At 41.6% G+C, this 12,655-nt stretch overlaps 1 protein-coding gene across 2 annotated transcripts in view; it reads right to left on the bottom strand.

Moving 5' to 3' along the window:
* TNFAIP8L3 (TNF alpha induced protein 8 like 3) overlaps nt 1–12,655 on the bottom strand; it is a 35,187-nt gene that overhangs the window by 3,817 nt on the left and 18,715 nt on the right. The gene's annotated exons all lie outside the window — the stretch shown is intronic.

The following is a 12,655-nucleotide window of genomic DNA, read 5'->3' as shown; positions in this document are numbered from 1 at the left end:
TTGGCACCAGATAAAGGTCAATGGAATTCAAAAGAGGGTTGGACTTGGACTGTTTGTGGGCAATGCAAAGACTCGAAACTGATGACGTACTTAACTCCACCCCTCCCAGCTCTGCCTGCTCTTCTCCTACAAATGTGGATGGACAGAAAGCAAGTGTTGAAGTGACATGCCCTTTGGCCATTTCTCATATGCATATTAGAAGGCACACATACCTTATCATTTGAGAATCTGGAATAGCCAATGACAGCTTAAAAAAAGCGACCGGTGAAAAGCGACCGAGCTATTTTTTTTTAAACCTTTGCTGCTTAGTCTTTCTCTCTCTCTTTTCCATGGCAATCAGAAGCCACCAATAATCCATATATGGGCAGAATTGCAAACCCAACTGGTTGTACTTGACTAACCTTGTGTAGAATTGAGGGGGAAGCATACAGAGGCTTTTGAAGCCATATGGTATGTTCCCCCCCCTTTTTTTTTTTAGAAAAGCAGGACAAATAGTAGGCGGTGAGAATTGGCTAAGCAAAGCCAGTGAAAGCTGTCAGATTCTTCGCTATACCCAAGTTGCTTCAAAGATGTGCCCGTTTTGGTCACTGAGAGACACTGTTGCTTTGTGTTCAGTGGCAGGGAGTCCCATTTCCCTGAAAACTACCAAAAGCCACAAAGGGAGGGAGGGCTTAAAAGTCAAAGCATATAAATATTTAATGGTATTCTCTAACGCTCTTCTTTCATTGTTGTTGGCCTTCAAGCTGACGATCTGGTGCTCCAGACGCATTTTGCGATGAGCTGCGTTTGTCGCGCATCTGCAAAACTATATCCCTTCCTTTGAATTTTTTTAAAAATAGTTTTTATTAAGCTTTTTTACTTTTAAAAACAGAAAAAAATAAAATAAAAAAGAACAAGGACAAAAACAAGAGTAAAAAACACGACAAACATTAACAATACATTATATGCTATTTTTATAGCCTTCTGTATCGACCTGCATATTGTCTATTTTTGTTCAATTCGTCTACCAAATACATACATTTACATTATATTTATTTACACAATCAATACTATGAGGTTAACAATAATTGGTAACATATAGTTCTTTATTTCAGCGATATTAACTTACATTTTTCCAATTCTTATTTAGATTTTCTTTTTTCTGACCATTTGTAGAATTTGTTCCACAATCTATAATAGTCCGAATTTTCTCTTTCCTTAATTTTCATGGTTGATTTATCCATTTCTGCACACTGTAAAATTTTCTTAATCACTATTTCCTCTGGTGGTGTATTAGTTTGTTTACACCCTTGTGCAATGATAACCCTTGCTGCCATTAGTATGTGAAGTATTAGGTATTGCGAAGATTTCTCTACTTTTGGATCTATTATTCCTAATAGATCCGGTTTGGATTGTATCTTTTGTAATGTGATTTCTTCCAACCAGCTCTTTATCTTGCACCAAAACGTTTTTTATTTTAGGGCACATCCACCACATGTGGCAGTATGTTCCTAATTTTTTTTTAAATCTCCCTTTTACAAGTGGATTTATTCTGACAATTTCTTGAAGCTTCTCAAAGCCAAACGAAAAAAATAAGAAAACTTTTTTTTTCTTTTTCGTCCAGCTCTGAAACTGCTTCTGGAATTCAAACGAGCTGTTTTTGAGCTTTGCTCTTAACTGCCCAAGACTTCTAAAGTAGCCCACTATTTATTTGAATTAATATCTATTTAGATTACAGGGAGAGGAGGGTGTTAGCAGATCAGTGGGGGGCGGGGGGAAGGCCAGCACCGCCGATCCTCCTCAGCACATTTTTAATATTCTAAACAATTGTGGAAATGTCTGAAGACATAAAAATTAAGAATAGAAACTATTAATGAATGGGGCGTTTCACCTGCAAATGGACAATTGCATTCATTTTGAGAGGGGTCAAGATTCTCCCCCCCCACCCCAATGTGCCTCACTATTTTATCTCCATGTTCTGAGAATTAGCTAGTCAATGATGGTCATGTCTGAGTTCAGGCCAATGGCCGGTTTGTTAAAGAAAAACAGACTGGAATAGTAATGATTCAGTTAAGAACATCTCTGTGAGACCACCAGAGTTTAGATAGTGGGTGTAGCAGATGAGGGCAGGGTCAAAGGCGTCATGAGTTTGGAGTCATTACCTTCCCACAAGAGAGCTAAATCCAGGCCCTCGTGACATCCGTTGGCTCTTATCTAGCACCAATTTGGCTTGACCATTAGATCAGATTCTTGTGTATAGACAGCATGAAATAAACTTCCAGTGCTTTCAACTCTAATAGAAGATATTTGTAGCCTGGAGTTGAACTATCTGCAAACTTGGCTCTTTTAAGATTTGTGGACTTCAACTCCCAGAGTCCCTCAGCCAGCAAAGCTGAGTAACCAATCGTTGAGTAACCAAGTTAATCCTTTTTTTTTTTTTACATGACCACTTGTGTGGAGGCGGGCAATATATTTCAATTCTGCATCTGTGTGAACTTCAGGTCAATGGATCAGAAAGAGCAGAAGATATTCAGGGCTATTATTGATACAAGCACCGAGACTATAATTATAGAAAGGATACGAAATGTTCTTTAAAAGGAACCTTCCTAAAATATTTCCTTCGCCCTTCCCATATCATAAACGCAGACTATGTGAGCATCTGTGAGATTCCTAAAATATTTTATCTCCAGATGGCCGAATAAAATGTACACAGTGTTAACAGGGCTTTTTTCCCCCCCATACGTGGGTAGCTCAGCTATGTTATTTGCATGTAAATATGGTTCCTATTCAACATAGGCACTACAGGCGTGCAAATATACAATGCACAAAACCAATCTGTTCCTTCACTATTCAATGCGGTGGCTGAATTAATAAAGACTGTTAAACTTACAACCATGGCAGCATCATGCTGGTCACATGATAAAAATAATAATCGGGAACTGGCATGTAGTTACGACGATTGCCGTGTCCCAGGGTCATGGGATTGCCATCTGCAACCTTCTCCGCTGGCCTCTGACAAGTCAAGTCGATGGGGGAAGCCAGATTCGCTTAACGACCAGATGACTTACTTAAGGACTGCAGTAGAATAGAATAGAATAACAAGAGCTGGAAGGGACTTTGGAGGTCTTCTAGTCCAACCCCCTGATTTGGCAGGAAACCCTGCACCGCTTCAGCAAATGGTTATCCAATCTCTTCTTTAAAACTTCCAGTGTTGGAGCATTCACAACTTCTGGAGGCAAATTGTTCCACTGATTAATTGTTCTAACTGTCAGGAAATTTCTCCTTCGTTCTAAGTTGCTTCTCTCCTTGATTACTTTCCATTCATTGCTTCTTGTCCTGCCTTCAGGTGCTTTGGAGAATAGCTTGATTCCCTCTTCTTTGTGGAAGTCCCTGAGATGTTGGAACACTCCTATCATGTCACCCCTGGTCCTTCTTTTCATTAAACTAGACATACCGAGTTCCTGCAACCGTTCTTCATATGTTTTAGCCTCCAGTCCCCTAATCATCTTTGTTGCTCTTCCCTGCACTCTTTCTAGAGTCTCAACATCTTTTTTACATCGTGGCGACCAAAACTGAATGCAATATTCCAAGTGTGGCCTTACCAAGGCATTATAAAGTGGTCTTAACACTTCACGTGATCTTGATTCTAAACAGTGATTTGCTTTAACAGCAGTAGCAAAAATCAATTAGGACTCACTTAACAAGCACGCTACTTAGCAATTCTGCGTCCTAATTCTAGTCGTAAGTCAAGGACTATCCGTACTTCAGATAAATGTGGATGGAATAAAGCTGCGTTTCCCCACTTTTCGCCGGAACTCACTGTCATGGCAATTTGGGTTAACAAAATGCGCTGCCCTTGGCTCAAAGCAATCTGGTTTAACAAGCTGAACCTCATAGTTTGCAAAAATGTTTAAATAGTTTTCACAGTGCAGTAACTCACTGTTGATACGGGATGTAAACAAACGTCAGGAAGAAATATGCTCATGAAAAAAAAATATGCTAAGTGTAATAATTCTAGTTAGAATAAATACATCAAACTCTCTTGATGGGGAACTGAAGCATTGCTTTGACTAGTCTTAAGACTAAACACACCACATAAAAGCTCTCGGGGTATAGCAAGTGTGAAATACAGTCTACAACTCTGGGTTCAAGGTTGTCCCAAAGTTGCCTTTTTTTTTCTCTCAAGAGGCAACTGGAGTTTCTGGTTTTTCTTTGAAGATGTTTCGCTTTTTTTAAATTTTTTATTTACATTTATATCCCGCCCTTCTCCGAAGACTCAGGGCGGCTTACATTGTGTCGGGTCTGGAAGCTTCTAGGATGAGAAGCGAAACGTCTTCAAAGAAAAACTAGAAACTCCAGTTGCCTCTTGAAAACGTGACCTGGATGACTGGAATCTCCACAGACATCTGGATTCAAAAGGTTTGCTAAGTTTTAGAACACTGGGTCCAGAATCATGGTTTGCTTGCTTAGGAAACTTAGGTTCAGAATCATGCTAAGACAGAATTTTAAAATCATGGTTTTAACAAACCAAAACGTTTGTATTCACTTAGAACACTGGAAGGCCAAATCCCAACCGCAGCGGCCTAGCCTGTTGTTGGAAACTCATCAGAGCAATAATTGTAAACTCATGTTTAATTGGAACGAAAGCTGATTAAGGTTGTTGGGACTAATTCTGAATAAGAAAGCAGTCATCAGCCATGCCCCTCCACCCCAATTCTCATCAACATTCAAGGCATGGTATAGACTGTTAGTCAGCCTTGAGTTTAATGCTTTATATTTCTCTTTGATTATTGTTTAAAAATAGCCCGTGTTTGTTACTTAGGGATGGAAATAGATCTGAATAGAAATGGGGATGAGCCATCAGCATTGTTCACTCATAATGCTAAACTCTAAAGTCTGATCTGCTGTGTAATTCTTTGTCTCCAGCAATTCTAATTGCAACCCCAAACTTGTCAAACATCTACCAAGCTAAGCCAATTAAAGCTGGAAGCTGTGGATATTTACACACAAGACTGAAGGCTAGGAAGTTTCAGAAGAAACCATTGGCAAACCGCTTCCATATGATAGCCAAGAATAACAGAGTTGGAAGGGAACCTTGGAGGTTTTCTAGTCCAACCCCCTACTCAAGCAGGAAACCTTACACCATTTCTAACAAAGGGTTGTAGGGGACAGGACAAGGGGACAGCAGAGCATAAGATGGTTAGATATTGCCATCAACACAATGAACATGAGTTTGGGCATACCCTGGGAGACAGGGGAGGACCGAGGGGCCTGACATGTTATAGTCCATGGGGTTGCGAAGAATGAGACACAACTTAGTGACCGAACGACAACAACAACAAATCAAATGAATACAAAAGTCCATAGTATCGGTCTGCAAATTCCTTCTTAACACTGCTCTACGTGAGGTTTGATTTGTGGGATTCACCCATCACACAAATCCAACGTATTTTAACCTGGTTCAATCAAGACACTGTTCTGGGTTATGGATTGTAGGAATTTAGCACCCACCCCCCTCCTAGAAGAATGAAATATTTTAGAAAATATTTAAAAGGCTATTAAATATATTTCCCTGGATGAGAAATGGAGAAACATGTTTTAAAGACAAAGCAGCTCCCTGCAACTTCCTGACTCCCCCCCACCTTTGTCAATGGGCCATTAAAGCCTCAGCTAAGCTCACTCATTTCCCCCCACCTTTGTCAACCATCATCTGCATCATAATAGAACCCATCTAGCAACTGAAATTCACCACATGGCACCTGGGAAGATTACATCAGCCAGCAAGGCTAGCTAAGACCCCCACCCCCTGGGAGTCTGACAGCCAATCAGGGTACTCTTCCTGTGCCCTAGAAAGTTCAAAGTTCAGAAAAAGCATAAAACCAGGGAGCACACAGGATCTCAGCCCTTTTCTGTTCAGGATCTCAAGCCATGTGATCCTGGCCACCATTAAACCATCTTTCCAAGCAGCCTCCATGTTTCCAGTGTCTTTGTCCCCACTTGGAACTGAACCCAGATGGATATTTCTTCCAACAGGACATTAAGCCGCGATAAGATAGATTGACCCATTTTTGCTACGTCCAAGACACGAAAGCTTCAGGACTTTCTCGCTTTCTCTCCATCTCGTGGCTTTTAACATCCAAGTGTCTTGAAGAACCCAAATATCTCCTCGCTGATCCTCCTAAAAATATAATCTGACTCTCAAGTATTGTTTCTGTTCATTGCAGTCTTCTCAATGTCGGCAAAGACTGTTGTTCGCAAGGCTAATTCTGACCCACCTGTTCCTCCCTTTTTGTTGTTCCAGAATCTCAACCATCTCAAGTGGTCTCAGCTGAGAATTCATGGCGTTTCTTGCCCTAACAAGCCTTTGCCTTTTAAGGCATGGAAACTATTTTTTGTGACCCTTTCGTTTTAAAGGGGAACAACCAAGGGGCCATTCATCACAATGGATCCAACCCCAGGGATGCCAACTTTGGGCATCCTTGATACGTTGTCGGATGAACTATTTATTTTATTTATTTATTTATTTTTCAAATTTTTATACCGCCCTTCTCCGAAGACTCAGGGCGGTGTACAGCAAATAAAACACCAATAATCCAAAAAATTTTTAAAATACAATATCCAGTTTAAAAATCTAACTCGATCGCTGTATGTTAAAATATTAAGTAAGAAAATTACAAAATAGAATAAAACCCCTGTTAAAAGCCCACTAAAAACCCACAGTATTAAAATCATTCAGGCCAGCCCCGCTTGGTGAAAAAAGAAGGTCTTGAGCTCGCGCTTAAAGGTCCGAAGATCAGGGAGAAGACGGAGTCCCACCGGCAGCTCGTTCCACAAGGCTGGAGCCCCCACAGAGAACGCTCTTCCCCTGGGGGCTGCCAGCCGACATTGGTTGGCTGATGGCACGCTAAGGAGGCCCTCCCTGTGAGAGCGGAGCGCACAGGACGATGGGAGGTAACTGGTGGCAGCAGGCGGTCCTGTAAGTATCCCGGTCCCATGCCATGGAGCGCTTTAAAGGTGATAACCAGCACCTTGAAGCGCACCCGGAAGACCACCGGCAACCAGTGCAGCCTGTGCAGGAGAGGTGTTACATGGGAGCTACGAGGTGCTCCCTCAATCCCCCGCGCGGCCGCATTCTGTACCAGTTGGAGCCTCCGGGTGCTCTTCAAGGGGAGCCCCATGTAGAGAGCATTGCAGTAATCCAGGCGGGAAGTGACGAGGGCGTGAGTGACTGTGCATAATGATATTATTATTTCAAAAATAATAATAATAATACTTGGGAAAGTGATGTGGATCTCAAAAAATGCTTACATTCCCCTCCAGGCACCCCTTCAGAAACTCGTTTAGGCCAAATTCAGCCAATTAATAAATCGGAGGATTGAATTTTCAGACTTCCAGACGGTAAAATTGCCGCTTTTTATGGGCACAGGTTCACTTTTAGCAGAAAACCAACAAATAGAATCCACAGGTCATGTTTCCATCCCAATTTGAGTTGTTCCTCTAGAGAAAACTAAATTTAATGGATCCCCTGGCAATGTCCTAATGACCACGACAGCATTAGATTAATGCTAGTGAGAACCGGCTTCAAGTCCACTGCGGTTGTGGAAGCTTAACTCAATGACACAGGACCGGGTTACCTTCGGGACCACCTACTGCCACCTATATAGCCTCCCATCGACCTGTGCGCTCCCATAGGGAGGGCCTCCTCGGGGTGCCGTCAGTCAAACAATGTCGACTGGCGGCCCCCAGGGGGAGGGACTTTTCTGTGGGGGCTCCAGCCCTATGGAATGAGCTGCCCCCAGGACTGCGTCAACTCCCCGACCTCCGGTCTTTTAAACGCGAGCTCAAGACTTTTCTATTCCACCGTGCAGGGCTAGCTTGAGAGAATTTTAAGAGGGGTTTTAGGACTGTTTATTTTAGTGTTAATTTTAAATTTGGCCAGTTTATAATTAGTTTTTAATATGTATTTAAGCTTATTTATGTACTAGTTGTTTTTATTTGGCTGTTCACCGCTCTGAGTCCTTCGGGAGAAGGGCGGTATAAAAATCTAATTAAATAAATAAATACATAAATAAATAATAGTTTTGAGCCAATAACCTAACTGACCAACCTACTTCAGGAACTTTTGGGAAATAATGAGAGGAAGCGGCAGCATATAATCAATTTATGACTGATTGCTTAGAAAGAGTTTGACGTTTTATTTTTATTTTTTTTATTTATTTATTTTGTCACAACGATATATGTAAGTATCATATAGAAAGGTCATATAGTATATAAACATATATATGAGTAAATATTAGGAGGAATAAGCATATATATATATATATATATATATATATATTTGTTTTCTGAGGTTTTCATTTGCTCCCAGAAGCACGAAGCTGAAGCCTGAAGATGACGAATGAGACTTCGTCGAAACGTCGCCAAGACACTTCCAATTTTACACGGGAGAAAACCCGAACAACCAAAGACCTATATATATATATATATATATATATATATATAGGAAGAAGAAAAGAAAAACAATAGGACAGGAACGGTAGGCACGTTTGTGCGCTTATGCACGCCCCTTATGGTCCTCTTAGGAATGGGGTGAGGTCAATAATAGACAGTTTTTGGTTGAAGATTTTGGGATTATGGGAAGAGACCACAGAGTCAGGTAAAGTATTCCAAACACTGATGGTTCTGTTACAGAAATCATATTTTCTGCAATCTAGATTAAAGCAGTTAACATTAAGTTTAAATCTATTGGTTGCTCTTGTATTATTGCAATTAAAGCTGAAGTAGTCTTTAACAGGAAGGACATTACAGTAGATGATTCTATGAGTTAAACTTAGGTCTTGTCGAAGGCGACGGAGTTCCAAGTTTTCTAAGCCTAGGATTTCAAGTCTGGTGGGATAAGGTATTTTGTTGTTTAGAGAGGAATGGAGAACTCTCCTTGTAAAGTATTTCTGGACACGTTCAATTGTATTGATGTTCAATTGTATTGATGTTACGTTACGCCAGACTCCTACCCAAAAGCTATTTACAAACAGTTTCCAAAGTTCCAATGGTTGCCCCCCCCCCGTACACATTCATACACATTTACATGCACACACACTACATAGCACCGTAGATACAAAGACAAGATGAAAAAGATGGGCTTCTGGTGGCTCAGCAGACTAAGTCCGTCTGTTATTGACACAGCTGCTTGCAATTACTGCAAGTTCAAGCCCCACCAGGCCCAAGGTTGACTCAGCCTTCCATCCTTTATAAGGTAGGTGAAATGAGGACCCAGATTGTTGGGGGCAATAAAAAGTTGACTTTGTATATAATATACAAATGGATGAAGACTATTGCTTAACACAGTGTAAGCCACCCTGAGTTTTCAGAGAAGGGCGGGATATAAATGCAAATAAAAAAAAAACACACGAGGCAAGATTGGTATCTAGATCTCCTGCCATGGGCAGGGGGTTGGACTAGAAGACCTCCAAGGTCCCTACCGACTCTATGATTCTACGTTCTATGAGCCAGTTTGTTATAAGGGCTAAGGTGCTGGACTAGAAACCAGGAGACCATGAGTTCTAATCCTGCCTTAGTCATGAAAGCTGGCTATGTCCCTTTCAGCCAGCTCCCCTCTCTCCACTCAACCTACCTCACAGGGCTGTTGTTGTGAGAACCGTACGTCTGCTGTCCGAAGTTGCACAGAATAAAGGTGGATAACAACCTATTTATTTATCAATGCTATTTATATCTTACCCGAATCCTATACAGACTCTCAGGATATATCATGGATAGGGGACCCAAAAGGAAGCAAGACCAATTAGAACAACTCAATATTTGTTTAGTTCCAGGAGTTATTCTTACACTACTGCTTTGGAAGTTAAGTTTTACCCATTTTCCAGAGGGGGCCCATTCTGTTTTGATGAAAGCAACCTATTGAGGTTTAGCACTCCACCATTCTCCAATATGGGTATTCATTTGCCAACGGTCCTTCTTCCATAAATGGTTTCTGATTAGATTTGCTGATGAAGGGTTCCTACCTTACAGCCAAGGTTTCCAGATTGGCAGTTTGTAGGGGAGGCCAATGAGTAGAGGGGCGGGGGGGGGGAAGGAGTTTGGGGGGTTTGCTGTGAAAGTGTTGCACAGAAAATTGGCAACTGAAGACAGAACCAGCTCTTCCAGGGTTCATTCATGCCCGTCCTTCCATTCATAAAATCTGGCAAGCAGACAATGTCAGTTGCAATCTGAGTAGCGTCTACTCTATGCTTGCTGTGTAAATGATAGCCATGACCCAATCTTTTTTCTTGAATTAAACCCATCTTATATCTTAAAACTATCATCTTCCCCTGCTCCCCAGTAACATCAGAAGCAACCCATTTCCCCCCCCCCCATATACAAATTGGAAAATTACCCTGGGAAGAATACAAACAACCTCTAAACTCTTTCCTGGCCTGCTAATAAGGACCGTTAAAAAGAAGAGGGGAAAAAAAAAAGATGATTTCCTTGTTACAATAAAGCTTGGTTGTTCTTGGCAACAGCTTGCCAGCTTGCCACATAGCTACTTCATAGCTGGCACTGCCTGTAAGAGCTGCTCGGCAGGCAGAAATCCAACAGGCCCAGCTTTCCAGCCCAGTGATGGAAGTGAATCCAGACACATTTTGGGAGTTGAAGTCCAGACATCTTAAAGTCGCTGAGGTTGTGAAACACTGTTCCATAACATTGCGAGCTAAATATCCAAAACGTTGCATTATGAATCAGTACTAATGGGTTATCAGGTTCTACGCTGGTGGATGTCACATCTTGGGTTTTTGATTCACACCATATACGAAGCCAAAGAGCTGTGATTAATATGTTGTAGACCAGGGGTAGTCAACCTTTTTATACCTACCGCCCATTTTTGTATCTCTGTTAGTAGTAAAATTTTCTAACCGCCCACCGGTTCCACAGTAATGCGTCGTGTATTGTCATCTGCGCATGCCTCTCGCACATCGTGGATTGGGTTGGGGACGGGCCGCCGGCTACCAGCTCTGCTTGTCTGTTACAGCTGGGTGGTGTGGGGGGAGATGCGCAAGCTATTCTGGGATGAGACTCTTTTATTTGCGGTCGCACTATAGCGCCATTTAGTTTCACTTACGTAACATGAACTAAAGTTATGTGCGGGCGATACAAATAGTATATTTTCAGAAATTTAAATTGTCATGGGGAATTTTATGAAAACTTAATGAAAATGTTTTTAAATAATGCTATGAATTTTTTTTAAAAAGTCAATTAAATTAAAAAAAAGGAAAGTGCTTCAGTATCGGACAAAACCCCTACCGCCCACCATGAAAGCTGGAACGCCCACTAGTGGGCGGTAGGGACCAGGTTGACTACCACTGTTGTAGACTATGGCCATCAAGTGTGACACCTCTTCAACTTCACTAAGTGACCCTCAAGCCTTATCCAAGAGTTTCATGGACGTACCTTCCCACCTCTGGGAATCATAAACTCGGTGAAGATTCTTTCTTAAGAACTCCCCTATCTAACAAAACAAAATCCAATGCGGAAAAAAGGAAGGTTCTACATTTAGGCAAGAAAGACAAAATGCACAGGGACAGTATAGGTGGTACCTCACTCAATAGTAGTAACTGTGAGAGGGATCTTGGAGTCCCACTGGACAACCATTTAGATATGAGCCAGCCGTGTGCAGCAGCTGCCAAAAAAGCCAACACAATTCTAGGCTGCATAAACAGAGGGATAGAATCAAGATCACGTGAAGTGTTAATACCGCTTTATAATGCCTTGGTAAGGCCACACTTGGAATACAGCATTCAGTTTTGGTCGCCACGATGTATAAAAAGATGTGGAGACTCTAGAAAGAGTGCAGAGAAGAGCAACAAAGACGATGAGGGGATTGGAGGTGAAAACGTATGAAGAATGGTTGCAGGAACTGGGTATGTCTAGTTTAATGAAAAGAAGGACTAAGGGAGACAGGATAGCAGTGTTCCAATATCTCAGGGGCTGCCCCAAAGAAGAGGGAGTCAAGCTATTTTCCAAAGCACCTGAGGGCAGGACAAGAAGCAATGGGTGGAAACTAATCAAGGACAGAAGCAACTTAAACTAAGGAGAAATTTCCTGACACTGAGAACAATTAACCAGTGGAACAAATTGCGTCCAGAAGTTGTGAATGCTCCAACACTGGAAGTTTTTAAGAAGAGATTGGTAACCATTTGTCTGAAATGATGTAGGGCTTCCTGCCTAAGCAGTGGGTTGGACTAGAAGACCTCCAAGGTCCCTTCCAACTCTGTTATTCTGTTTCTGTTTTCTCCTGAACTTACAGAAAGATGATTCCCCCTTAATTTTTATAGATGCACAAGCAAAGTCTGAGAAGAGAGAGGCACTGGTTTTATTGGTAGGATCCTAGTAGGATCACAGTAATTTCCACATTGTGATTCTGACTTCCTTTTGCTCTGTTTTCCTTCCTCCATTTAACAATTGTACTGTAAAAGCTTATGAATCTGATCAGGAGTGTGTAAACCAACGTGCATCTCATTTTTATCTCCATTTGTAACCCCGAAGAACTTTTAAATATTGTTTTGGCTGAGGCATGAGAGATCTTTCAAGTTAGAAATGTAGAGTTTGCCCAATGCTATAAAACAGGGGTCTCCAACCTTGGCAACTTTAAGCCTGGAGGACTTCAACTCCCAGAATACCCCAG

This window comes from Ahaetulla prasina, chromosome 13, assembly GCF_028640845.1.
Source record: "Ahaetulla prasina isolate Xishuangbanna chromosome 13, ASM2864084v1, whole genome shotgun sequence".
Lineage (NCBI taxonomy): Eukaryota > Metazoa > Chordata > Lepidosauria > Squamata > Colubridae > Ahaetulla > Ahaetulla prasina.
Note: the sequence above shows the minus strand (reverse complement) of the source record. Positions and strands in the feature narration are given on the sequence as shown.